The 23,451-nt window shown below is 39.3% G+C and overlaps 2 non-coding genes across 2 annotated transcripts; both read right to left on the reverse strand.

Annotated features, from left to right (window-relative positions):
• Positions 1-2,273: 2,273 nt before the first annotated feature.
• Positions 2,274-2,381, reverse strand: LOC112713833 (small nucleolar RNA R71). Its single transcript, XR_003158798.1, has one exon. It is a non-coding gene; the product is annotated as a small nucleolar RNA R71 (small nucleolar RNA).
• Positions 2,382-6,761: 4,380 nt separating this feature from the next.
• LOC112712689 (small nucleolar RNA R71) lies at positions 6,762-6,865 on the reverse strand. The gene has a single exon (XR_003157884.1). It is a non-coding gene; the product is annotated as a small nucleolar RNA R71 (small nucleolar RNA).
• Positions 6,866-23,451: the final 16,586 nt, after the last annotated feature.

Genomic DNA, 23,451 nt, shown 5'->3' on the forward strand with positions numbered 1-23,451 from the left:
TGCGTGGCACACCAGTTATGTTTTCCAGAGAAAAAGATGTAACACCCACAATGGGCATGGCACGCCAGACCCTGGGTGTGCCACGCTAGTTCAAAGCTCCAAGAAAGAACCTGGGCGTGCCATTTGGGCTAGAAGGCATGGCACGCCATGCTAGCCAACATTAAAGAAGACATTGGGCATGCCACTTGGGCTCAAAGGCGTGGCACGCCAGGCTAGCCAACATTAAAGAAGACTCTGGGCGTGGCACGCCAAGGATGTCAACACATGGGGCGTGCCACTTGAAGAGCTGGGTATGGCACGCCAAGCCAAATTAGAGGCTAGGGGTGGCACGCCACAAAAATGCCAGTCACACGCCAGCTACTAGAGGTCACGTTTATTGAGTTTTTCTTTTCCCTCCAATTGTAATTTTCTTTTCATTTTGTATTTTCTTAATTCTAGTAATAGGAGTAGTATAAATACCCCCTGGAAGTACTAAAAAATGGGTTGAGTTGGGTTGTATTGGATTGGCATTGCTAAGTATAGATCTAGTTTTTACTTTACACTTCATCTCTTCTATCTCTTGTACTTTTCTCTGAGCTATGAGTAGCTAAACTCCCTCTCATTGGAAGAGGGAGCACTGTTGTACTTGATGGATTAATGATAATGAATTTCTTCTTCTCTTCATCTTCTCTTTGATTTGTTAGAAGGAATTTCGTTCTTCTTGCTAGTATTCAATCATCTTGGGAAAGAGGTTGAATGCAAAATGGGTTTCATGGGAACCTTAGAAAAGGGAACATGAAACCATGCTTGAAATCCCTTCTCACACTTGCGTAGAATCTGGGTTTTGGGATTGGATATGGTGACATATAATCCACCCATTATTTGGACCTATGATGATGTGTGGTATAATCAGGGACCAACAATATCTCTCTTCATGAGCAATTAAACCAAGAAATTGGCTGATTATCAAGATTTGAGAGATTGAGTTACCAAGGGATTGGGACTCAACCAATCATGATTGCCAAGAGGTCAATGAGTTGCATGATTGAAGATGAGATAAACTAAATTTAATCCAAAGAGATCAACATCTCCTAATCCCAATGAATTCCCCTATTCTTATCTTCCACATTCTTTATAGCTTTCTTTTACATTCTGCTAATCCCCCTTCTCCTTTACTATTCAGTATTTTAAATTTCTGTACTTTACGTTTATGCAATTTCCATTTTTGCACTTTACTGCTTTACTTTACTTTCATGCCATTTAAATTACAGTACTCAACACTCTCTATTTGATTAGCTTAACTAATTAGTTCATTAGCTAACACGGCTCAATCAATCAATCTCTGTGGATACGATCCCACTCCTAGTGGGTTATTACTTGATGATATTTGGTGCGCTTGCCAAAGAACGGATTCATCATTTTATATAGGGAGTGAATTTCAGTCATCAAGTTGTATGGCGCCGTTGCCAGAGATTGTTTTGAATTGACAGTGATCAAGTAAATGAGCAGTTAGATTAAGCATTTTTATTTTTATTTCCTTTTCTTTTCTCTCTTAATTTTTGTTTTGTTCCTTTAAATTTCTTTTAGAATTCTCTGTTCTTATTAGGTACATACTAACACTAACAAGAGCACACTAACTATTTGTTATTTTGAATCAATTAGTTTGGCTTACCCATCCTTCTTCCCAAGGGTGTTAACATTCTTTCTTTCATGAGTTTGTTTTGTGTATGACAGGGAGACGAAGAGTTGACATCTCCTACAACTCTGAACCAGAGAGAACATTTTTAAGACTGAGAAGAGAAACAGTGGCTAGGGGTAAAAGAGTGGTTAGTGAAGAAGAAGAAGAAGAAGGTCCAACTCAAACCATGGAAGGAGAAGCACACAACCACCATGAAGAAGCTGTTGGCAACCATGCTTCACAAGAGAGGAGGGTGCTAGGCTCCTACATAAATCCCAACCCTGGAAATTGTGAGAGTAGCATCCTGAGGCCCAACATACATGCCAACAATTTTGAGCTCAAGCCACAACTCATAACTCTCGTCCAGAATAATTGTTCCTTTATAGGAAATGCACAAGAGGACCCTAATGAACATTTGACTACATTTTCTGAGGATTTGTGACACTATAAAATCAAACGGTGTTCATTCGGACACTTGCAAATTGCTCTTGTTTCCCTTCTTTCTTAGGGCAAAGCATCAAAGTGGCTGGAATCATTTTCCAAGGAAAGCCTCACCAACTGGGAAGAAGTTGTTAACAAGTTCCTAGCAAGGTTTTACCCTCCACAGAGAATCAATAGACTGAGAGCTGAGGTCCAGACTTTTAGACAACAAGATGGGGAGACTTTCTATGAAGCCTGGGAGAGATACAAAGATTTGACAAGGAAATGCCCCCCATATATGTTTAATGAATGGGTGCAACTGCATATCTTCTATGAGGGGCTGTTATATGACTCTAAGAAGGCTCTAGACCACTCCTCTGGAGATTCACTTAACAAGAAGAAGACAGTCGAAGAAGCCATAGACATAATAGAGACTGTTGCCAGCAACGAGTATTTCTATGCTTCCGAAAGGACCCAAAAGAAGGAGGTATTGGAGCTCAATTCCAGGGATGCTTTGTTAGCCCAAAACATGATAATCATAGCTCAACTAGCAGCTCTAACCAAACAAATGGAGAATAATCAAGTCTCAGCTGTCCAAGCACAAGCACCTCCACAAGAGGAAGAATTCCCAGAAATTGCACAAGAATGGGAATAAGCCAACTATGTGAACAACTCTTCTAGACCACCATATGACCCCAATGCCAAGACATACACCCAGGATGGAGGAACCACCCAAATTTTGGGTGGCAAAACCAGCAAAACCACAACCAAGACCATAAGCCTTACCAATCTAACCTACACAATAATCACAATTCTAACCATCAATCAAGCAATAATAGACCCCACTACAACTCACAAAATGCACCCTACCTTTCCAACCAACAACCATACAAAAGCCAAACCCAAGATGCTTCATCTCTAACCATGCAACATTGTGACATCAATAGCAACATTGCAAGATTGGAAGCTGCTGATGAGCAGATAATTTATACGCTTTTTGGCATTGTTTTTACATAGTTTTTAATATGTTTAAATTATTTTTAGTATATTTTTATTAGTTTTTATGCAAAAATCACATTTCTGGACTTTACTGTGAGTTTGTGTATTTTTCTGTGATTTCAGGTATTTTCTGCTAAAATTGAGGAAGCTGAGCAAAAATCTGATCCAGAGGCTAAGACATGACTGCAGATGCTGTTGGATTCTGACCTCCCTTCACTCAAAGTGGATTTTCTAGAGCTACAAAAACCCAATTGGCGCGCTCTTAAGTGCGTTAGAAAGTATACATCTTTGACTTTCCAGCAATGTATAATAGTCCATACTTTGCCCGAGATCTGATGGCCCAAACTAGCATCCAAATCCCCACCAGAGACCCTTTTCTAGCGTAAAACGCCAGAACTGGCACCAAAACTGGAGTTAAACGCCCAAACTGGCACCAAAACTGGAGTTTAAACTCCAAGAAGAGCTTATGCACGTGAAAGCTTCAATGCTCAGCCCAAACACACCAAGTGGGCACCGAAAGTGGATTTCTGCACTATCTACACTTAGTTACTCATTTTCTGTAAACCTGGTTTACTAGTTTAGTATAAATAGCACTTTTTACTATTGTATTCATATCTTTATATCACTTTTGAGACTATCTTTGGATCACTTTTGATCTCTTGATCACGTTTTGGGGGTTGGCCATTCGGCCATGCCTGGACCTTCATCACCTATATATTTTCAACGGTGGAGTTTCTACACCTCATAGATTAAGGTGTGGAGCTCTGCTATTCCTCATGAATTAATGCAAATTACTATTGCTTTTCTATTCAATTCACGCTTATTTTTATTCTAAGATATTCACTCTTACTTCAACCTGATGAATGTGATGATTTGTGACACTCAAAATCATCCTCCCTTATGAACGCATGCCTGACAACGACCTCCGTTCTATCTGCAAGAGCATGAGTGTGTATCTCTTGGCCTTCTGGTTCACGACGCACGGTTGCCTCTCCTAACAATAGAGCCTTCCATTCCGTGAGATCAGAGTCTTCGTGGTATAAGCTAGAATCAATTGGCAGCATTCTTGAGATTTGAAAGTCTAAACCTTGTCTGTGGTATTCCGAGTAGGATCTGAGATGGGATGACTGTGACAAGCTTCAAACTTGTGACTATTGGGTGCAGTGACAGTGTGCAAAAGGATCAATGGATCTTATTCCGACATGATCGAGAACTGACAGTTGATTAGCCATGCGGGAAACCGTAGCGGACATGTTTTCACTGAGAGGACGGATGGTAGCCATTAACAACAGTGATCCACCAACATACAGCTTGCCATGAAAGGGAGTACGCATGATTGGATGAGGATAACAGGAAAGTAGAGGCTCAGAGGGAACAAAGCATCTCCATACGCTTATCTGAAATTCTCTTTTTTATTATCAAAACCTTATAACCATTTGAATCCGCCTGACTGAGATTTACAAGATGACCATAGCTTGCTTCAAGCTGACAATCTCCATGGGATCGACCCTTACTCACATAAGGTATTACTTGGACGACCCAGTGCACTTGCTGGTCAGCTGCGCGGAGTTGTGAGAAAAGTGTAAACTCACGATTTTGTGTACCAAGTTTTTGGCGCCGTTGCCAGGAATTGTTCACGTTTGGACAACTGATGGTTCATCTTGTTGCTTAGATTAGGTAATTTTCTTCTTGTTCTATTTTCAAAAATTTTTCAAAAATCTTTCAAAAAATTTTTTTCTAATTTTCAAAAATTTTTCAAAAATTTTTTTTAATAAAATCATAAAAACCAAAAAAAAATTGTGTTTCTTGTTTGAGTCTAGAGTCAAATTTTAAGTTTGGTGTCAATTGCATGTTTTTATTTTTCTTGCATTTTTCCAAAACTCATGCATATGTTCTTCTTGATCTTCAAGTTGTTCTTGATGATTATCTTTGTTTGATCTTGTGATTTTCTTGTTTTGTGTCTTTTCTTGTTTTTCATATGCATTTTTAGTTTGTTAGTGTCTAAGCATTAAAAATTTCTAAGTTTGGTGTCTTGCATGTATTTCTTTTCTTAAAAATTTTTCAAAAATTAGTTCTTGATGTTCATCATGATCTTCAAAGTGTTTTTGGTGTTCATCTTGACATTCAAAGTGTTCTTGCATGTTTTCTTTATTTTGATCTTAAATTTTCATGTCTTGAGTCTTTTTGTTGTTTTTCTCTTTCCACATTAAAATTCAAAAATAAAAAAATATCTTTTCCTTATTTTACTCATAAATTTTGAAATTTTGGGTTGACTTAGTCAAAAAATTTTTAAACTTAGTTGTTCTTATTAAGTCAACTCAAAATTTCAATTTAAAAATTCTATCTTTTCAAAATTTTTTCATAAATCAAATCTTTTTCATTTTTATTTCATATTTTTTGAAAAAAAATATTTTAAAATTGATTTTCAAAATCTTTTTCTTATTTTTATTTCATATTTTCGAAAACCTTGCTAACAATTAAGGATTTGATTCAAAAAATTTTAAGTTTGTTACTTTCTTGTTAACAAAGGTTCAATCTTTAAATTCTAGAATCATATCTTTTAGCTTCTTGTTAGTCAAGTCATCAATTTCAATTTTCAAAATCAAATATTTTTAAATTTCTCTTTCAAATCTTTTTCAAAATAGATTTTAATCATATCTTTTTCAAAATTCAATTTCAAAATCTTTTCTAACTTCCTATCTTTTCAAAATTGATTTTCAAATCTTTTTCAACTTCTCATTTTCGAAAACCACTAACAACTTTTTCAAAAATCTTTTTAATTAACTAATTGTTTTAAACTCTAATTTTATTTTATTCCTTTCTTAATTTTTCGAATACTAACTAATATTTAAAAGAAAAACAAAAATATTTTTCCTTTTCTTTTATTTAATATTCGAATTCCCTCTCTCTCTCATCTCTTTCTATTTATTTATTTATTTATTTATTTATTTACTAACACTTCTCTCCTTCTTAAAATTCGAACCCTCTCTCCCTCTCTGTGTTCGAATTCTCTTTATTTTCTCTCTACCTCATTCTTCTCTTCTTCTCTTCTTCTCTTCTTCTCTTCTTCTACTCACATAAAGGAATCTCTATACTGTGACATAGAGGATTCCTCTTCGTTTCTGTTCTCTTCATTTTCACATGAGCAGGAACAAGGATAAAGATATTCTTGCTAAAGCCGATCTTGAACCTGAAAGGTCTCTGAAGAGGAAGCTAAGATAAGCTAAAGCACAACTCTCTGGAGAGGACCTGACAGAAATTTTCAAAAAAGAAGAAGACATGGCAGCCAAAAATAACAACAATACCAGAGATGCAAGGAAGATGCTTGGTGACTACACTGCACCAACTTCCAACTTCTATGGAAGAAGCACCTCAATTCCTAGCAATTGGAGCAAACAACTTTGAGCTTAAGCCTCAATTAGTTTCTCTAATGTAACAGAACTGCAAGTTTCATGGACTTTCATCAGAAGATCCTCATCAATACTTATCTGAATTCTTGCAGATCTGTGATATTGTTAAGACCAATGTGGTTGATCCTGAGGTCTACAGACTTATGCTTTTCCCCTTTGCTATGAGAGACAGAGCTAGGACATGGTTAGACACACAACCTAGAGAAAGCCTAAACTCTTGGGACAAGCTGGTCAATGCTTTCTTGACCAAATTCTTTCAACCTCAAAAGATGAGTATGCTCAGAGTGGATGTCCAAACCTTCAGACAGAAGGAAGGTGAATCCCTCTATAAAGCTTGGGAAAGATACAAGCAATTAACCAAAAGGTGTCCTTCTGACATGTTTCCAGAATGGAGCATCATATGTATATTCTATGATGGTCTGTCTGAGTTATCCAAGATGTCATTGGACCACTCTGCTGGTGGATCTCTTCATCTGAAAATGCCTGCAGAAGCCTAGGAACTCATTGAAATGGTTGCAAATAACCAGTTCATGTACACTTCTGAGAGAAATCCTGTGAATAATAAGGTGACTCAGAAGAAAGGAGTTCTTGAGATTGACACTCTGAATACCATATTGGCTCAGAACAAAATATTGACTCAGCAAGTCAATATGATTTCTCAGAATCTGACTGGATTGTAAGCTGTATCCGACGGTACTAAAGAAGTCTCCTATGAAGAAGAAGCTTATGACCCTGAGAATCCTGCAATGGAAGAGATGAATTACATGGGAGAAGACTATGGAAACACCTATAATCCTTCATGGAGAAATCACCCAAAATTTTCATGGCAGGATCAACAGAAGCCTCAACAAGTTTTCAATAATAATAATGGTGGGAGAAATAGATTTGGCAATAGCAAACCTTTTCCATCATCTTTTCAGCAACAGACAGAGAATTCTGAGCAGAGCCTCTCTGGCTTAGCAAACATTGTCTCTGATCTATCTAAAGCCACTCTCAGTTTCATGAATGAAATAAAGTCCTCCATCAGAAGTTTGGAGTTACAAGTGGGTTAGCTGAGTAAAAGAGTCACTGAAACTCCTCTTAGTACTCTCCCAAGCAATACAGAAGATAATCCAAAGAGAGAGTGCAAGGCCATTAATATGACCAAAATGGCCGAACCTATAGAGGAAGAGGATGGCATGATTTCCATTGAGGAAGACCTTAATGGACATCCACTGACCAGTAAGAAGTTCCTTAATGGGGAACCAATGGAATACGAGGCTTGTACAGAGACCATGGAGATTCCACTGAACTTCTTATTACCATTCATGAGCTCTGAAGAATATTCTTCTTCTGAAGAAGATGATGTTACTACTGAAGGGTAAATTGCCCAATATCTAGGAGCAATCATGAAGCTGCACCAAATTATTTGGTAATGAGACTTGGGAGGATGAACCTCTATTGCTCATTAATGAACTAAACGCCTTAGTTCAGCTGAAGATACCTCAAAAGAAACTGGATCCCAGAAGGTTTTTAATACCTTGCACCATTGACACCAAGACCTTTTGAGAAGGCTATGTGTGACCTGGGGTCAAGTCTAACCTCATGCCACTCTCTGTAATGGAGAAACTAGGGATTTTTGAGGTACAAGCTGCAAGAATCTCACTAGAGATGGCAGATAAATCAATAAAAAAGGCTTATGGACTTATAGAGGATGTCCTAGTAAAGGTTGAAGGCCTCTACATCCCTGCGTACTTCATAATCCTAGGCACTGGGAAGGATAAAGATGAATCCATCATCCTTGGAAGATCCTTCCTAGCCACAACAAGAGCTGTGATTGATGTGGACAGAGGAGAGTTAGTCCTTCAATTAAATGAGGAGTACCTTGTGTTTAAGGCTCAAGCATCTTCTTCTGTAAACATGGAGAAGAAGCATGAAAGGCTTCTCTAAATACAGAGTCAGACAGAACCCCCACACTCAAACTCTAAGTTTGGTGTTGGGATGCCACAATCATGCTCTGAGCATCTGTGAAGCTCTGAAAAGAGCTCACTGTCAAGCTATTGATATTAAACAAGTGCTTATTGGGAGGCAACCTAATCTTATTTTATTTATCTATGTTATTTTATGCTTTCTATAGGATCATGATCATGTGGAGTCACAAAAATAACTATAAAAATTAAGGAAAAATCAAAAATAGCATCAAAAATGGCACACCATGGAGGACGAGCTTACTGGCGTTAGATACCAAAATGGGCGTTTAACTCCCAGCCTGGCACCATTTTGGGCGTTTAAATGCCAGAAATGGGCAGCAGTCTGGCCTTTAAACGCCAGAACTTGCAGGCAAACTGGTGTTTAAATGCCAGTAAAGGTATAAAAATGGGCGTTTAAACGCCTAGTCTGACACCTTTCTGGGCGTTTAAACGCCCGAAAAGGGCAACATGCTAGCGTTTAAATGCCAGAAAGACACATAGATGGGCGTTTAACGCCAGCAAGCTGCAAGGATGCAAAATCCTTGACACCTCACGATCTGTGGACCCCACAGGATCCTCACCTACCTTAACTCACTCTCTCCTCTTCACACCTTTCCATAACACTCTTCCCAAATCACTATTCACCTATCAAATTCATCCACTCTTCCCCAAAAACCCCACCATCAAACCCCACCTACCTCACCATTCAAATTCAAAACACTTTCCTCCTAAACCCACCCACTTCAATTAGGCCACCCACCCCTTTCTTTCCCTATATGTAGCCCTCCTTACCACCTTCAATTTCTCACATCTTAACCCACTAAACCCCCATGGCCGAACCCTTCACACACTTCTATCTCCTCTATTTCTTTTTTTTCTCCTCCTTTCTTTCTTCTTTTGCTTGAGAACGAGCAAACCTTTTAAGTTTGGTGTGGGAAAAAGCGTTGCTCTTCATTTTTTCATAACCATTAATGGCACCTAAGATTGGAGAAACCTCTAGGAAGGGGAAAAGGGAAGGCAGTTGCTTCCAGCTCTGAGTCATGAGAGATGGAGAGATTCATCTCAAAAGCCCATCACTAGAAAGAGGATAGAGCAAACAAGAGAGCCCACTCATGGGCCTCAACAAGAGCATGAGGAATTCCCTCATCAAGAAATTCCCGAGATGCCTCAAAGGATACATTTTCCTCCACACAACTATTGGGAGCAACTAAGGATAGGAGCACCAAAAGCTCTAAGGATGGAGCACCAAAAGCACTCCATTATCCTCCATGAAATCAGAGAGGACCAAAGAGCCATGAGGGAGGAGCGACAAAGGCAAGGAAGAGACATCGAGGAGCTCAAGCACTCCATAAGATCTTCAAGAGGAAGAACTAGCCGTCATCACTAAGGTGGACCCTTTCTTTAATTTCCTTGTTCTTATTTTTCTATTTTTCGATTTTCATGCTTTATATTTGATTATGTTTTAGCTTCATTACATGATCATTAGTGTCTAGCATGTATGTCTTAAAGCTATGAATAATTCCATGAACCCTTCACCTTTCTTAAATGAAAAATGTTCCTAATTACAAAAGAACAAGAAGTACATGAATTTTAAATTTTATCTTGAAATTAGTTTAATTATTTTTGATGTGGTGGCAATACTTTTTGTTTTCTGAATGAATGCCTGAACAGTGCATATTTTTGAAAGTGAAGTTTATGAATGTTAAATTTGTTGGCTTGTGAAAGAATGATGAAAAAAAAGAGAAATGTTATTGATGATCTGAAAAATCATAAAATTGATTCTTGAAGCAAGAAAAAGCAGTGAATAACAAAGCTTCCAAGAAAAAGAAAAAAAGAGAAAAAGCAAGTAGAAAAAGCCAATAGCCCTTAAAACCAAAAGGCAAGGTTAAAAGGGATCCAAGGCTTTGAGCATTAATGGATAGGAGAGCCCAAAGGAACAAAATCCTGGCCTAAGCGGCTAAATCAAGCTGTCCCTAACCATGTGCTTGTGGCATGAAGGTCCAAGTGAAAAGGTTGAGACTGAGTGGTTAAAGTTGTGATCCAAAGCAAAAAGAGTATGCTCAAGAACTTTGGACACCTCTAACTGGGGACTTTAGCAAAGCTGAGTCATAATCTGAAAGGGTTCACTCAGTTTTGTGTCTGTGGCATTTATGTATCCGGTGGTATTACTGGAAAATAAAGTGCTTAGGGTCACGGCCAAGACTCATAAAGTAGTTGTGTTCAAGAATTAACAGACTGAACTAGGAGAATCAATAACACTATCTAAATTCTGAGTTCCTCATGGATGCCAATCATTTTGAACTTCAAAGGATAAAGTGAGATGCCAAAACTGTTCAAAGGCAAAAAGCTACAAGCCCCGCTCATCTAATTGGGACTAAGTTTCATTGATATTTTGAGATTTATTGTATATTCTCTTCTTTTTATCCAATTTTGTTTACAGTTGCTTGGGGACAAGCAACAATTTAAGTTTGGTGTTGTGATGAGCGGATAATTTATACGCTTTTTGGCATTATGTTTACATAGTTTTTAATATTTTTAGTTACTTTTTAGTATATTTTTATTAGTTTTGTGAAAAAATCACATTTATGGACTTTACTATGATTTTGTGTGTTTTTCTGTGATTTCAGGTATTTTCTGGCTTAAATTGAGGAACCTGAGCAAAAATCTGATTCAGAGGCTAAGAAAGGACTGTAGATGCTGTTGGATTCTGACTTCCCTGCACTCGAAGTGGATTTTCTGGAGCTATAGAAACCCAATTGGCGCGCTCTTAAGTGCGTTGGAAAGTAGACATCTTGGGCTTTCCAGCAATGTTTAATAGTCCAAACTTTGCTCGAGATCTGATGGCCCAAACTGGCGTCCAAAGCTAGAGTTAAACGCCCAAACTGGCACCAAAACTGGCGTTTAAACTCCAAGAAGAGCCTATGCACGTGAAAGCTTCAATGCTCAGCCCAAACACACACCAAGTGGGCCCCGAAAGTGGATTTCTGCACTATCTACACTTAGTTACTCATTTTCTGTAAACCTAGTTTACTAGTTTAGTATAAATAGCACTTTTACTATTGTATTCATATCTTTAGATCATTTTTGAGACTATCTTTGGATCACTTTTGATCTCTTGATCACGTTTTGGGGGCTGGCCATTCGGCCATGCCTTGACCTTCATCATTTATGTATTTTCAATGATGAAGTTTCTACACCTCATAGATTAAGGTGTGGAGCTCTGCTGTTCCTCAAGAATTAATGCAAAGTACTTTTGTTTTTCTATTCAATTCATGCTTATTCTTGTTCTAAGATATTGACTCGTACATCAACCTGATGGATGTGATGATCCGTGACACTCATCATCATCCTCCCTTATGAATGCGTGCCTGACAACCACCTCCATTCTATCTACAAGAGCTTGAGTGTGTATCTCTTGGCCTTCTAGTTCATGACGCATGGTTGCCTCTCCTGACAACAGAGCCTTCCATTCCGTGATATTAGAGTCTTCGTGGTATAAGCTAGAATCAATTGGCAGCATTCCTAAGATCCAGAAAGTCTAAAACTTGTCTGTGGTATTCCGAGTAGGATCTGGGATGGGATGACTGTGATGAGCTTCAAACTTGTTATTGTTGGGCACAGTAACAGTGTGCAAAAGGATCAATGGATCTTATTCCGACACGATCGAGAACCGATAGCTGATTAGCCATGCGGGAAACCCTAGCGAACATGTTTTCACTGAGAGGATGGATGGTAGCCATTGACAATGGTGATCCACCAACATACAGCTTGCCATGGAAGGGAGTACGCATGATTGGATGAGGATAATAGGAAAGCAGAGGCTCAGAGGGAACAAAGCATCTCCATACGCTTATCTGAAATTCTCACTAATGAATTGTATAAGTATCTCTATCCTATTTTATGTTTTATTTCTCTTTTTATTATCAAAACCTTATAACCATTTAAATCTGCCTGACTGAGATTTACAAGATGACCATAGCTTGCTTCAAGCCGACAATCTCTGTGGGATCGACCCTAACTCACGTAAGGTATTACTTGTATGACCTAGTGCACTTGCTGGTCAGCTGCGCAGAGTTGTGAGAAAAGTGTGAACTCATGATTTTGTCTACCAGCTGCCATAGCACAAGTAAAGGGGACCATTTCCATTGTTGCAAAAAGACAAATAGGAAGAAGCAGGAAGTGCAAAGCTATCACCCTAGGAAGCGGGAAAGTTGTGGAAGTAGCAGTTCCAAGTCAAGACAAACAAGAAAAGGAAGCTTCAACTGAATTTGAAGTCAAAAAGGAAGAAGAAACTCCTGCACTAACCCCACCAAAGCAAGTTCTAAAGCCTTATGTGCAAAAAGCACCATATCCACAAAGGCTGGGGAAGGACGGAAAGGACAACCAGTTCTCAAGATTTTTGGATATCTTTAAGAAGCTTCAAATTAATATTCTCTTTGCTGAGGCATTAGAGCAAATGCCACTATATGCCAAGTTCTTGAAGCAGCTCATGACAAGGAAGAGAAACTGGGGTGAGAAGGAAACTGTGATACTCACCGAAGAGTGCAATGCTATAATACAAAAGAAGCTTCCCTAGAAGTTGAAAGACCCTGAGAGCTTTCAAATCCCCTGCATCATAGGGGAATAAGCATTGAGAAGGCACTATGCGGTCTTGGAGCTAGCATAAACCTCATGTCCTTGGTCATGATGAAAAGAATGAGGATTGAAGAGGCTAAGCTAACAAGAATGGCATTTCAATTGGCTGACAGAACATTCAAATTCCCTTATAGTGTGGTGGAAGATCTACTAGTAAAAGTAAGGAAATTCATTTTCCCAAATGACTTTGTTGTGCTTGATATGGGATAGGAGGCAAACACATCAATCATCCTAGGAAGACCATTCCTAGCTACTGTTGGAGCCATAATTGATGTTCAAAAAGGGGAGCTAGTTTTAAGATTACATGAAGAGAAGATGGTCTTCAATGTTTTCAAGGCAATGAGCTACTCCAAGGAATTTATTGGTGAATGCATGATGGTGGACGCAATTGAAAATTTAGTTCAAGGAATCTTAGAAGAAGAACAATGTGAAGAAGTTTTGGAGCAAGAACAACAAGCTTCATGTGGTTAACTACCACAGGAAGCCATAACACGCTCAGCCATGCTAGATGAAGTCAACAAGAAGGAAGTTGAGGCACCCAAGCTGGAGCTGAAAACCCTGCCTCCAAGTTTGAAATATGCCTATTTGGGTGATGACAAAACATACCTAGTGATCATTAATTTGAGCTTAAGTGGGAAACAAGAGGAGGAGCTAATTCATGTGCTGAGGCAACACAAAGATGCTATTGGATGGATACTTGCAGATTTAAAAGGAATCAGCCCTTCAATTTGTATGGTCAAAATCCTCCTTGAGAAAGGTGCCAAGCCCTCAAGGTAGTAGCAAAGAAGGCTAAACCCAACAATGAATGAAGTAGTCCAAAAAAAAGTGCTAAAGTTGTGGCAAGCAGGGGTAATTTACCCAATCTTAGACAGCCCTAGGGTAAGCCCAGTTCAAGTCGTTCCTAAGAAGGGAGGGATCATTATTGTACTAAATGAGAAGAATAAACTAATACCAATAAGAATGGTGACTGGTTGGTGCATGTGCATAGATTATAGGAAGCTCAATGAAGCCACCAAGAAGGATCACTTCCCCTTACCTTTCATGGACCAAATGCTAGAAAGACTTGCAGGACCTGAGTACTATTGCTTCTTGGATGGTTACTCTAGCTACAATCAGATGGTAGTAGACTCCAAAGACCTAGAGAATACTTCATTTACTTGTCCCTATGGTGTTTTTTATTATAGGAGAATGCCCTTTGGATTGTGTAATGCACCTGCAACATTCTAAAGGTGTGCATGCTCTCCATATTCTCTTATATGATTGAAAGGTTTTTTGAAGTATTCATGGATGACTTTTCTGTATTTGGTGATTCATATTCTAAATGCTTGCATCACCTTGTTCTGGTGCTAAGGAGGTGCCAAGAAACCAACATAGTTCTGAACTGGGAAAAGTGCCACATTATGGTCACTGAAGGGGTGGTTCTTGGTCACAAGATCTCCAAAAAGGACATAGAGGTAGACAAGGCTAAGGTGGAAGTGTTTGAGAAATTACCTCCACCTTCGAATGTCAAGGCAATTAAAAGCTTCTTAGGACATGCTAGGTTTTATCGGAGGTTCATTAAAGATTTTTCAAAGGTTGCTAAACCTTTCAGCAACCTACTTGTCTCTAATACACCTTTTGTTTTCGATAGAGAATGCATGCTAGCCTTTGATGAGCTTAAAAATAGTCTTTCCTCTGCACCTATTATAGCACTACCCAGCTGGGAATTACCTTTTGAATTGATGTGTGATGCATCAGATTTTACTGTTGGTGCCGTTCTAGGACAAAGGAAAGATAAGCTTGTACATGTTATTTATTATGCTAGAAAAGTTCTCAATGAAAATCAAAGGAACTACACCACTACAGAGAAGGAACTCCTAGTAATAGTCTTTGCTTTTGATAAGTTTAGATCATATCTTATTGGCTCTAAAGTTACTATTTTCACTTATCATGTAGCTCTCAAATACTTGCTAACCAAACAAGAATCCAAGCCCAGATTGATAAGGTGGATCTTGCTACTTCAAGAGTTCAACATAGAGATTAAAGATAGAAGTAGAGAAGAGAACAAGGTGGCTGATCACCTATCAAGAATCCCACAAAAAAGGGATGAAACACAGCAACTTGAAGTGAATGAGAGTTTCCCTGATGAGCAGCTGATGATGATTCAAGGAAACCCTTAGTTTACAGACATAGTCATTTCAAGGCTATTGGGGAGTTGCCCACCAACATCAACAAATACATGAGGAGAAAGCTAATCAATGATGCTAAACACTACATTTGGGATGAGCCTTACTTGTTTAAAAGGTGTGCTGATGGAATCTTAAGAAAATGCATATCCCATGAAGAAGGACAAGAAGTCCTCTAGCAGTGCCATGGATCCCTATATGGAGGCCATTTCAGTGTGGAAAGAACCGCAGCAAAGGCACTGCAATGTGGATTCTTTTGGCCCACTATTTTTAAAGATACAAAGCAATTAGTGAAGGACTGTAATGAATGCCAAAGAGCTGGAAACTTGCCCAAGAGAAATGAGATGCCACAACAATTCATCCTAGAACTTGAGTTGTTTGCTATACGGAGAATTGACTTCATGGGTCCCCTCCCTACCTCATACTCAAACTAGTACATTCTAGTGGCAGTGAACTATGTTTCTAAGTGGCTGGAGGCCATTGCAACCCCAACAAATGATAATAAGGTAGTCATGAACTTCCTTAGAAGGAACATCTTCAGCCGATTTGGAGTCCCCAGAGCCCTTATTAGTGATGGAGGAAGCCATTTCTGCAACAGACCATTGGAAGCCCTCCTTATGAGATATGGAGTAAAACATAAGGTTGCCACACCTTATCATCCCCAAACAAGTGGGCAGATAGAGGTATCCAATAGAGAGTTGAAAAAGATCCTAGAGAAGACTGTCAGAGCCTCAAGAAAGGATTGGTCAAAAAGGTTGGATGACACTCTTTGGGCTTATAGGACAGCCTTCAAAACACCAATTGGGATGTCCCTATATCAGCTGGTGTATGGAAAGGCATATCACCTTCCATTAGAGCTAGAGCATAAAGCTTTCTGGGCTCTCAAGCTACTAAATTTTGATAGTAATGCTATTGGGGAGAAAAAGATCTTGCAACTGCAAGAATTAGAAGAATTCAGATCTCAAGCATATGAAAATTCCAAAATCTACAAGGAGAAAGCTAAGAATTTGCATGACCAAAAGATAGCAAGAAGAGAGTTTGTAGAAGGTCAAAAGGTGCTACTATACAACTCAAGGCTCAAGTTCTTCCCAGGGAAGCTTAAGTCAAGGTGGTATGGACCTTTCACCATCCTCAAGGTGTCTCCCTATGGTCATGTAGAGCTTATGGAGGACAAGACACAGAGGACTTTTACTGGAATGGCCACGTGCTTAAGCACTACTTGGGAGACTCTTTGGATGAGCTTAAGTTTGAATGCATTTAGTAAATTAGTGAAGCATACAATGCCATTTTAATGTGTTCGGAAGGAATAAGAAGGGAAGGAATGTGAAAGAATTAAATTTATTTCACCCTTATGAACACATTAAAAAATCCAATGATGAATCCAATTTATTGAATGCAAGGAAATTAAGTTTGGTGTCCCAAAGGACACCCATCAATTGAACTTTAATTGTACTTTTAAAAAGGGAATGTGAAGAAGTTTTTTTTTCACTAATGGGGATTCTGGTCTTTAATTTCAGGAGAGAGGATGGAACCCACATTGTTGATGGCTCAATAAGGCAAGGAGTCAAAGTGTACTTACACTTTGGAACTCAACACATGTAGAGAACCAAAAGAGATAAGGGTTGGCGCCTCTTCCCAAGCTAGGCGCCTCTTCCCAAGTTAGGCGCCACTCCCTAGGTGGGAAAACATTGAATTGCTTTTACTTCCCACCCCCCTTCCAGACCACACCTCTCACTCCTATAAAAGCCACTCGCTTTCCCACCATTCTCCACACTTCAAACCCCAACTTTACACGCAAAAAGAACTTCCACACTTTTCTTCCCCCTTCTTTTCTTTAGCCTTACTCTTTTCTTTTCCTTTTCTTGATTGGGACAATCAAGTCCTAAGTTTGGTGTTGAAGAAAAACAAGGTTTTACTTGCTTTCTTGCATCCTTCTTAGACATCTCCAAACCCTTTTTCTCATTCTCACTCCCATGGCACCTCCAAAAACCTCCTCATCAAAGAATAGAAAGACCAAGGAACCAAGCTCAAGCTTCAATGAGTACAAGTTCCTCTCATCATTCAACCAAAACCAATTTTATGGTGGGGTGAGACAGAGGCAAATCGTTGCGGAGGTGGGCTTCCAACTCGGAAGGAATGAGCACCCAGAGATCAATAGGGAGATCAACAACAGAAGATGGACACTATTGTGCAACCCACCAAGGAAGGTGGTGGAGAGCTTGGTTAGAGAATTCTATGCCAATGCAGTGCCTCAACCTGGGCAACCCTATGGCTATCTTAGCTATGTGAGGGGAAAAACTATTGACTATAGTCCATCCAACATAGATAGGATGCTAATGGTGAAGCAAACAAACTCCACCCAGAGCTTTGAAGAAAGGGTGAAGCAACAAGACCCGGGATTTGATGAGATCCACAGTGAAATATGCATGCTGAATGTGCAGTGGATCAATGATAAGGATGAAAGGCCCAACCAATTAAGGAGAAGAAATTTGAGCCCCCAAGCTAGAGGGTGGCTAGATTTTGTGAGAAGGTATTTTAACCCCACCTCCAACACTTCAGAGATGACTTTAAAAAGGGCTGTGCTTATATACAGCATAATGAAGGGAGAGAACGTTAATATTGGGGAATTGATTGCCAATAACATCAATAGGCTGCTGAAAAATACCAAGGATAGCTCAAGATTGGCATTCCCCTGCATCATTCAAAGGCTATGTGATGAAGCAGTGGTGGAAAAGATTATTGATGAAGTCCTGGTGGAACAAAAGAAGCCCATAACAGCCAAGAAAATGTCCAAAGTGGTGGCTGTCAACCCTTTTCAGAGAGCAAGGGAGCACAGAGCTCATGCTTGTGTACCACAAGGACCACAACAAGAAGAAGAAGGAGAGGCTGAAGATCAACCACAATATTTAGCACTTCCACCACCACCATACCCACAATTTCCTAAAGGCTTCAACTAGGAGCAATTGCAAGGAGATATACACCAAATAAGTGGAGACATACACCATTTAAGAGAAGATGTCAACCAACTCAAGGAACAACAACAACACTGGGACCAAGTGAATGAGAACATACAATAACTCCAAGGGAGTATAGAGTCAATGAAGAAGCAACAAGAGTTCAACTGGGGAGAGATACAAAGCAGCCTCAGAACAATTATGGAACAACAACAAGTCCAACTAGGGGGTCTTGTGAGTTTAGGCATCTATATGAAGCCAGAACATAAGCAAGAAGAGAATATGACTGCTATGCACAAACAAAATTGAGCTATCTATGTAATGCAGTAGCCAACATGAACCCTAATTACCCAACATACATGCAAAAGATGGAGGAACTCAGTGCAAGGCAGGAAAAAATCGCATACCATCATAAAGAAAATGTAAAGGCTTACATGAGAAGGCTGGAACTTTGGAAGCCCAAGTACAAAAAGGCACGAGAAGGATCCTCCAAGAAGGATGATGATGACTCTTCCTCCTCCAAGAAGAATGACAAAGGAAAAGGGCCAATAAACTGAAGCTGCTCAAGGTTGTGGAGTCCAATGGTTGACATTTTCAAAATTTGAATTTCTGTTTGATTTCCGTATGTTTAATTTCTGTTTGATAATATTTGCAATATTAGGATAGTTTATGTTTAAGTTCTTTATGTTTTGAAGTCTTTTATGAGTTTTTCCTTTATGTTTCAAGAAAGAAAATGCAAAGTTGTTTAAAGTCTCATGATCATCAAATAAAAGAGTAGTTTGTTTCCATAAGATTCTATGGTGAGTTGTTGCAAAAACAAGAGTAAAAGAGACTAAGGTCAACTAAGACTATTCAAAGCCAAGAGATAAAGGAACTAAGTGCAGGACCTTGAATGAACTTGAAAGAAAATGAGTCATGATAAGCAATTAGACTTAGAGGGAGTGACAAGTAAAAGCTAAGGATGTCCCTTGAATATCTATAGAACCAAGAAGTAGTAAGCAACAAAAGACCCATGGCTCTGAGCATCACCTACTATGATAAAAGGAAACACCAATTAACTTAAAAGAACTAAAGATCCTAGTAGATGCTTGTGGTGAAGATGTGTCAAGAAGAGAAACCTGGGCAAGTAGATTCTTAGGGGTGTTTCAACACCTAACACCCTAAAACCAATTGGTTTCGGAGTGCTAATTGAAAGCCTAATCTAAAGGGTCATCTTGAGACAAAACACTTAGAGTCGTGGTCAATTGAAAAGAAAAGTGAAAAAGAAAGAGGAAACAACTCTTGCTACTTCAAGGTGACAATCAATAAAAAGGGCCCCTAAGGCATATACTTGGAAGAATCCCCAAGGGTCTAGGAGTTCATTGTGGCATTGAAACAATCATATTCATACATGTGTTAAACACTTAGCCTTATCCTTGGTAGTGTACGCACCTATTCAAGGCCTAGTCTCAATCCATCTAAGAACAATTCACATGGATTTGCTTGGGACAAGCAAAGCTTAAGTTTGGTATTGTGATGACTTGCATCCTTTACCCTTTTTACCCATCTAAAAGGACCATAAAAAGAACACATATTCATTGTTTCAATGCAATTTCATGAATCAAATGATAAATATTATGGTACATTGCTTTGAAATGGGTTTGTGTTGAATTTCAGGTAAAAAGAGAAACAAAAAGGGAAGAAAACTACAAGTAAAGCTGGGCGTGTGAACTGGGTGTGCCACTTAGAACAAATGCCATGAAAATGAGTGGGCGTGGCACGCCAGCACCAGGGCGTGGCACGCCAGTAATGAATTCCAGAGAGCAATATTGAAGGCCACAAAGGGGGTGTGACATTCCAAGCTAGGCGTGGCACGCCAAGTCCGTCACACACCATGGGCGTGCCACTTGAAGAGATGGACGTGGCACGCCAGTTCATCAATCAGAAAGGGACATCACTTGGGCGTGCCACTTGGTTTCGAAGGTGTGGCATGCCAACTCTAGTCCATTACTTGGGCATGCCACTTGAAGACCCAGGCGTGGCACGCCAAGCTTGGGGGAATCAACTTAAGATGGGCGTGCCACTTGGTATCGAAGGCATGGCACGCCAACTCTCATTAGTTACCTGGGCATGCCACTTGAATGCTGGGCGTGGCACGCCAGCTACTAGAGCAAGGAAGAATGTTGGGCGTGGCACGCCACACACTGGGCGTGGCACGCCAGTTGTGTTTTTCAGAGACATGAAGAAGCGTGCACCATAGGCATGGTGGTACACAAAGTCGTGAGTTCACACTTCTCTCACAACTCTGCACAGCTGACCAGTAAGTACACTGGGTCATCCAAGTAATACCTTACATGAGGTAGGGTCGATCCCATGGAGATTGTCGGCTTGAAGCAAGCTATGGACATCTTGTAAATCTCAGTCAGGCAGATTCAAATGGTTATGAGGTTTTGATTATTAAAAAAAGAAATAAAACATAAAATAGGATAGAGATGCTTATGCAATTCATTGGTGGGAATTTCAGATAAGCATATGGAGATGCTTTGTTCCCTCTGAGCCTCTGCTTTCCTATTATCCTTATCCAATCATGCGTACTCCATTCCATGGCAAGTTGTATGTTGGTGGATCACCATTGTCAATGGCTACTATCCGTCCTCTCAGTGAAAACATATCTGCTACGGTTTCCCGCATGGCTAATCAGCTGTCGATTCTCGATTGTGTCAGAATATGATCCATTGATCCTTTTGCACACTGTCACTGTGCTCAACAGTCACGAGTTTGAAGCTCGTCACAGTTATCCCATCCCAGATCCTACTCAGAATACCACAGACAAGGTTTAGACTTTTCGGATCTCAAGAATGCTGCCAATTAATTCTAACTTATACCACGAAGACTCTGATCCCACAGAATGGAAGGCTCTGTTGTCAGGAGAGGCAACCATGTGTCGTGAACCAGGAGGCCAAGAGATACACACTCAAGCTCTTGCAGATAGAACAGAGGTGTTGTTAGGCACGCGTTCATAAGGGAGGATGATGATGAGTGTCACGGATAATCACATCCATCAGGTTGAAGTACGAGTGAATATCTTAGAACAAGAATAAGCGTGAATTGAATAGAAAAGCAATAGTACTTTGCATTAATTCATGAGGAATAGCAGAGCTCCACACCTTAATCTATGAGGTGTAGAAACTCCACCGTTGAAAATATATAGGTGATGAAGGTCTAGGAATGGCCGAATGACCAGCCCCCAAAACATGATCAAGAGATCAAAAGTGATCCAAAGTTAGTCTCAAAAATGATCTAAAGATATGAATACAATAGTAAAAAGTTCTATTTATACTAAACTAGTAAACTAGGTTTACAAAAAATTAGTAAGTAAGTGTAGATAGTGCAAAAATCCACTTCCGGGGCCCACTTCATATGTGTTTCAGCTGAGCATTAAAGCTTTCACGTGAATAGGCTCTTCTTGGAGTTTAAACGCCAGTTTTGGTGCCAGTTTAGGCGTTTAACTCCAGCTTTGGTGCCAGTTCTGGCGTTTTACGCTAGAAAAGGGTCTCTGGTCGGCGTTTGGACGCCAATTTCGGCCATCATATCTCGGGCAAAGTATGGCCTATTATACATTGATGGAAAGCCCAAGATGTCTACTTTCCAACGCAATTGAGAGATCGCCAATTGGGCTTCTATAGCTTCAGAAAATTTACCTCGAGTGAAGGGAGGTCAGAATCCAACAGCATCTTCAGTCCTTTGTCAACCTCTGAATCAGATTTTTGCTCAAGTCCCTCAATTTCAGCCAAAAAATACTTGAAATGATAGAAAAACACACAAACTCATAGTAAAGTCCAGAAATGTGATTTTTGCATAAAAACTAATAAAAATATACTAAAAAAGTAACTAAAACATATTAAAAACTATGTAAAAACAATGCCAAAAAGCGTATAAATTATCCGCTCATCACAACACCAAACTTAAATTGTTGCTTGTCCTCAAGCAACTGAAAACAAAATAGGATAAAAAGAAGAGAATATATAATAAATCTCAAAATATCAATGAAACTTAGTCCCAATTAGATGAGCAGGGCTAGTAGCTTTTTGCCTCTAAACAGTTTTGGCATCTCACTTTATCCTTTGAAGTTCAGAATGATTGGCATCCATTAGGAACTCTGAATTTAGATAGTGTTATTGATTCTCCTAGTTCAGTATGTTGATTCTTGAACACAGCTACTTTATAAGCCTTGGGCGTGACCCTAAGCATATTGTTTTCCAGTATTACCACCGAATACATAAATGCCACTGACATATAACTGGGTAAACCTTTTTAGATTATGACTCAGCTTTGCTAGAGTCCCCAGTTAGAGGTGTCCATAGTTCTTAAGCACACTCTTTTCCTTTGGATCACGACTTTAACCACTCAGTCTCAAGCTTTTCACTTGGACCTTCATAACACAAGCACATGGTTAGGGACAGCTTGATTTAGCCACTTAGGCTATGATTTTATTCCTTTGGGCCCTCCTATCCACTGATGCTCAAAGCCTTGGATCCTCTTTACCCTTGCCTTTTGGTTTAAAGGGCTATTGGCTTTTTCTGCTTGCTTTTTCTTTTTCTTTTATATTTTTTTTGCAAGCTTTTGTTTTTCACTGCTTTTTCTTGCTTCAAGAATCAATTTTATGATTTTTTAGATTATCAATAACATTTCTCTTTGTTCATCATTCTTTCAATAGCCAACAATTTTAACATTCATAAACTTTACTATAAAAAATATGCACTGTTCAAGCATTCATTCATAAAACAAAAAGTATTGCCACCACATCAAAATAATTAGACTAATTTCATTTAAGAAAGGTGAAGGATTTATGGGACATTCATAGCTTCAAGGCATAGACACTAGACACTAATGGTCATGTAATAAAGACACAAACATAGACAAACATAAAGCATAAAAAATAAAAAAACAGAAAAACAAATAACAAGGAAATTAAAGAATGGGTCCACCTTAGTGATGGCGGCTAGTTATCCTTCTTGAAGATCCTATGGAGTGCTTGAGCTCCTCAATATCTCTTCCTTGCCTTTGTTGTTCTTCCCTCGTTGCTCTTTGGTCTTCTCTAATTTCATGGAGGATGATGGAATGCTCTTGGTGCTTCATCCTTAGTTGCTCCATATTGGAACTCAAATCTCCTAGAGAAGTGTTGAGTTGTTCCCAATAGTTGTGTGGAGGAAAGTGCATCCCTTGAGGTATCTCAAGGATTTCTTGATGAGGGACTTCCTCATGCGTTTGTTCAGGTCTATG

This window comes from Arachis hypogaea, chromosome 1 (assembly GCF_003086295.3).
Source record: "Arachis hypogaea cultivar Tifrunner chromosome 1, arahy.Tifrunner.gnm2.J5K5, whole genome shotgun sequence".
Taxonomy (NCBI): domain Eukaryota; kingdom Viridiplantae; phylum Streptophyta; class Magnoliopsida; order Fabales; family Fabaceae; genus Arachis; species Arachis hypogaea.